At 34.5% G+C, this 5769-nt stretch overlaps 1 non-coding gene across 1 annotated transcript; it reads left to right on the top strand.

The window, feature by feature from the left end:
• Positions 1 to 2267: 2267 nt before the first annotated feature.
• TRNAN-AUU (transfer RNA asparagine (anticodon AUU)) lies at positions 2268 to 2341 on the top strand. The gene has a single exon. It is a non-coding gene; the product is annotated as a tRNA-Asn (tRNA).
• Positions 2342 to 5769: the final 3428 nt, after the last annotated feature.

Raw genomic sequence — 5769 nt, 5'->3', positions numbered from 1 at the left:
ACCTAATTGACCTTGTTATCAGATTTTGGTGATCTTTAAGTAGACAAGTCAAAATTTCAAACCCCCTGTTATGGTGTAGGGTACCTGGCCTTCTCTGATGTAATCAGAGTTAGATTTGATTCAGTGATTTTATAAAAACAGCTAGGAAGCACAATTTAGCAGTGGGTTGCAGAGAAAAAAAATATGCTGGCAGAAAAATCCAATTGAGTGATTAAACAGCTCTTTATTTTCTGGCTTTATTTTTATGCTAACAAATTTGTTCTCTGAAAAGTGTCCACAAAGCCAAGTCTCTGATTAACACCTTTGTAAGGATGGTTTTTCACCTATTACTAAATTAAACTTGCTTCATTGGAAAGGCAGCAAGATGCATCCTCATTTCAATGTCTACTGAAATAATACAGGTTGACACCAGGAAACATTAACGCCACTGCATCCTTGCTGCTTTCTCATGTGGAAGTCTGTTAAATGTGAAAACAAGGTGATATCTAATTAGCACACAGGTAAGGAATTAAGAAAATCTTTATTTAAGGGTGAAGATGTTTCTCACAAAATCGTTGCCCCAATGCATCATTGAAATTCAAGCTGGAAAGATGATTTTAATATATCACTTGTACATTTTGTATTGCTCTTCTGGTGACAATGTAGTTTGTTTTTGTCAATTACCATTTTAATAATAGGGTAAAGAAAATTAAGTGGATTTTTGAAAGAAAACAATACTGTCAATATACTATTAAAACAAATTAAAATGGTAAAAGTTATTGTACTTTAAGTAAAAATAAAAGAGCCAAAATATCAATCCCAGTTTTGGATTACTTTAATTAACAAACAAAAAAATGCATATAGCAGAGGATAGTTTCAATCTGCCTACCTCTGGGTTATGGGCCCAGCATGCTTCCATTGCTGTACTCTGCTGCACATGTAAGTGCAAGAGATCCTGAAGCACTCACTCATCATGGGAAAGTACCAATGTGTTTCTTCGTTGGTTGATAGAAGAAACATCTTACAAAAACTCTCCAGATTATTGATTTTTTTAAGTTTTTCTAGGAAACGTTTTAGATGAATGCTTATTAGCATTTGTCAGTATGTGCTTTTGCAAAGTGTCTCTGTGGCGCAATCAGTTAGTGTGTACGGCTATTAACCAAAAGGTTGGTGGTTCAATCCCACCCAGGGACGTAATTGACCTTGTTATCAGATTTTGGTGATCTTTAAGTAGACAAGTTAAATTTCATACCCCCTGTTATGGTGCAGGGTACCTGGCCTTCTCTGATGTAATCAGAGTTAGATTTGATTCAGTGATTTTATAAAAACATCTAGGAAGCACAATTTAGCAGTGGGTTGCAGAGAAAAAGAAATATGCTGGCAAAAAAATCAAATTGCGTGATTAAACAGCTCTTCATTTTCTGGCTTTATTTTTATGCTAACAAATTTGTTCTCTGAAAAGTGTCCACAAAGCCAAGTCTCTGATTAACACCTTTGTAGGGATGGTTTTTCACCTATTACTAAATTAAACTTGCTTCATTGGAAAGGCAGCAAGATGTATCCTCATTTCAATGTCTACTGAAATAATACAGGTTGACACCAGGAAACATTAACGCCACTGCATCCTTGCTGCTTTCTCATGTGGAAGTCTGTTTAATGTGAAAACAAGGTGATATCTAATTAGCACACAGGTAAGATATTAAGAAAATCTTTATTTAAGGGTGAAGATGTTTCTCACAAAATTGTTGACCCAATGCATCATTGAAATTCAAGCTGGAAAGATGATTTTAATATATCACTTGTACATTTTGTATTGCTCTTCTGGTGACAATGTAGTTTGTTTTTGTCAATTACCATTTTAATAATAGGGTAAAGAAAATGAAGTGGATTTTTGAAAGAAAACAATACTGTCAATATACTATTAACACAAATTAAAATGGTAAAAGTTATTGTACTTTAAGTAAAAATAAAAGAGACAAAATATCAATCCCAGTTTTGGATTACTTTAATTAACAAAAAAAAATGCATATAGCAGAGGATAGTTTCAATCTGCCTACCTCTGGGTTATGAGCCCAGCATGCTTCCATTGCAGTACTCTCCTGCACATGTAAGTGCAAGAGATCATGAAGCACTCACTCATCATGGGAAAGTACCAATGTGTTTCTTCGTTGGTTGATGGAAGAAACATCTTACAAAAACTCTCCAGATTATTGACTTTTTAAAGTTTTTCTAGGAAACGTTTTAGATGAATGCTTATTAGCCTTTGTCAGTATGGACTTTTGCAAAGTGTCTCTGTGGCGCAATCGGTTAGTGTGTTTGGCTATTAACCAAAAGGTTGGTGGTTCAATCCCACCCAGGGACGTAATTAACCTTGTGATCAGATTTTGGTGATATTTAAGTAGACAAGTCAAAATTTCAAACCTCCTCTTATGGTGTAGGGTACATGGCCTTCTCTGATGTAATCAGAGTTAGATTTGATTCAGTGATTTTATAAAAAACAGCTAGGAAGCACAATTTAGCAGTGGGTTGCAGAGAAAAAAAATATGCTGGCAGAAAAATCCAATCGAGTGATTAAACAGCTCTTCATTTTCTGGCTTTATTTTTATGCTAACAAATTTGTTCTCTGAAAAGTGTCCACAAAGCCAAGTCTCTGATTAACACCTTTGTAAGGATGGTTTATCACCTATTACTAAATTAAACTTGCTTCATTGGAAAGGCAGCAAGATGCATCCTCATTTCAATGTCTACTGAAATAATACAAGTTGACACCAGGAAACATTAACGCCACTGCATCCTTGCTGCTTTCTCATGTGGAAGTCTGTTTAATGTGAAAACAAGGTGATATCTAATTAGCACACAGGTAAGGAATTAAGAAAATCTTTATTTAAGGGTGAAGATGTTTCTCACAAAATTGTTGACCCAATGCAACATTGAAATTCAAGCTGGAAAGATGATTTTAATATATCACTTGTACATTTTGTATTGCTCTTCTGGTGACAATGTAGTTTGTTTTTGTCAATTACCATTTTAATAATAGGGTAAAGAAAATGAAGTGGATTTTTGAAAGAAAACAATACTGTCAATATACTATTAAAACAAATTAAAATGGTAAAAGTTATTGTACTTTAAGTAAAAATAAAAGAGACAAAATATCAATCCCAGTTTTGGATTACTTTAATTAACAAAAAAAAAAAATGCATATAGCAGAGGATAGTTTCAATCTGCCTACCTCTCGGTTATGGGCCCAGCATGCTTCCATTGCAGTACTCTGCTGCACATGTAAGTTCAAGAGATCCTGAAGCACTCACTCATCATGGGAAAGTACCAATGTGTTTCTTCGTTGGTTGATGGAAGAAACATCTTACAAAAACTCTCCAGATTATTGACTTTTTAAAGTTTTTCTAGGAAACGTTTTAGATGAATGCTTATTAGCCTTTGTCAGTATGGACTTTTTGCAAAGTGTCTCTGTGGCGCAATCAGTTAGTGTGTACGGCTATTAACCAAAAGGTTGGTGGTTCAATCCCACCCAGGGACCTAATTGACCTTGTTATCAGATTTTGGTGATCTTTAAGTAGACAAGTCAAAATTTCAAACCCCCTGTTATGGTGTAGGGTACCTGGCCTTCTCTGATGTAATCAGAGTTAGATTTGATTCAGTGATTTTATAAAAACAGCTAGGAAGCACAATTTAGCAGTGGGTTGCAGAGAAAAAAAATATGCTGGCAGAAAAATCCAATTGAGTGATTAAACAGCTCTTTATTTTCTGGCTTTATTTTTATGCTAACAAATTTGTTCTCTGAAAAGTGTCCACAAAGCCAAGTCTCTGATTAACACCTTTGTAAGGATGGTTTTTCACCTATTACTAAATTAAACTTGCTTCATTGGAAAGGCAGCAAGATGCATCCTCATTTCAATGTCTACTGAAATAATACAGGTTGACACCAGGAAACATTAACGCCACTGCATCCTTGCTGCTTTCTCATGTGGAAGTCTGTTTAATGTGAAAACAAGGTGATATCTAATTAGCACACAGGTAAGGAATTAAGAAAATCTTTATTTAAGGGTGAAGATGTTTCTCACAAAATCGTTGCCCCAATGCATCATTGAAATTCAAGCTGGAAAGATGATTTTAATATATCACTTGTACATTTTGTATTGCTCTTCTGGTGACAATGTAGTTTGTTTTTGTCAATTACCATTTTAATAATAGGGTAAAGAAAATTAAGTGGATTTTTGAAAGAAAACAATACTGTCAATATACTATTAAAACAAATTAAAATGGTAAAAGTTATTGTACTTTAAGTAAAAATAAAAGAGCCAAAATATCAATCCCAGTTTTGGATTACTTTAATTAACAAACAAAAAAATGCATATAGCAGAGGATAGTTTCAATCTGCCTACCTCTGGGTTATGGGCCCAGCATGCTTCCATTACAGTACTCTGCTGCACATGTAAGTGCAAGAGATCCTGAAGCACTCACTCATCATGGGAAAGTACCAATGTGTTTCTTCGTTGGTTGATGGAAGAAACATCTTACAAAAACTCTCCAGATTATTGACTTTTTAAAGTTTTTCTAGGAAACGTTTTAGATGAATGCTTATTAGCCTTTGTCAGTATGGACTTTTGCAAAGTGTTTCTGTGGCGCAATCAGTTAGTATGTACGGCTATTAACCATAAGGTTGGTGGTTCAATCCCACCCAGGGACCTAATTGACCTTGTTATCAGATTTTGGTGATCTTTAAGTAGACAAGTCAAAATTTCAAACCCCCTGTTATGGTGTAGGGTACCTGGCCTTCTCTGATGTAATCAGAGTTAGATTTGATTCAGTGATTTTATAAAAACAGCTAGGAAGCACAATTTAGCAGTGGGTTGCAGAGAAAAAAAATATGCTGGCAGAAAAATCCAATTGAGTGATTAAACAGCTCTTCATTTTCTGGCTTTATTTTTATGCTAACAAATTTGTTCTCTGAAAAGTGTCCACAAAGCCAAGTCTCTGATTAACACCTTTGTAAGGATGGTTTTTCACCTATTACTAAATTAAACTTGCTTCATTGGAAAGGCAGCAAGATGCATCCTCATTTCAATGTCTACTGAAATAATACAAGTTGACACCAGGAAACATTAACGCCACTGCATCCTTGCTGCTTTCTCATGTGGAAGTCTGTTTAATATGAAAACAAGGTGATATCTAATTAGCACACAGGTAAGGAATTAAGAAAATCTTTATTTAAGGGTGAAGATGTTTCTCACAAAATCGTTGCCCCAATGCATCATTGAAATTCAAGCTGGAAATATGATTTTAATATATCACTTGTACATTTTGTATTGCTCTTCTGGTGACAATGTAGTTTGTTTTTGTCAATTACCATTTTAATAATAGGGTAAAGAAAATGAATTGGATTTTTGAAAGAAAACAATACTGTCAATATACTATTAAAACAAATTAAAATGGTAAAAGTTATTGTACTTTAAGTAAAAATAAAAGAGACAAAATATCAATCCCAGTTTTGGATTACTTTAATTAACAAAAAAAATGCATATAGCAGAGGATAGTTTCAATCTGCCTACCTCTGGGTTATGGGCCCAGCATGCTTCCATTGCAGTACTCTGCTGCACATGTAAGTGCAAGAGATCCTGAAGCACTCACTCATCATGGGAAAGTACCAATGTGTTTCTTCGTTGGTTGATGGAAGAAACATCTTACAAAAACTCTCCAGATTATTGACTTTTTAAAGTTTTTCTAGGAAACGTTTTAGATGAATGCTTATTAGCCTTTGTCAGTATGGACTTT

Source organism: Pseudophryne corroboree, unplaced genomic scaffold (assembly GCF_028390025.1).
Source record: "Pseudophryne corroboree isolate aPseCor3 unplaced genomic scaffold, aPseCor3.hap2 scaffold_2736, whole genome shotgun sequence".
Taxonomy (NCBI): Eukaryota; Metazoa; Chordata; class Amphibia; order Anura; family Myobatrachidae; genus Pseudophryne; species Pseudophryne corroboree.
This window is presented reverse-complemented; position numbering and strand designations above follow the sequence as displayed.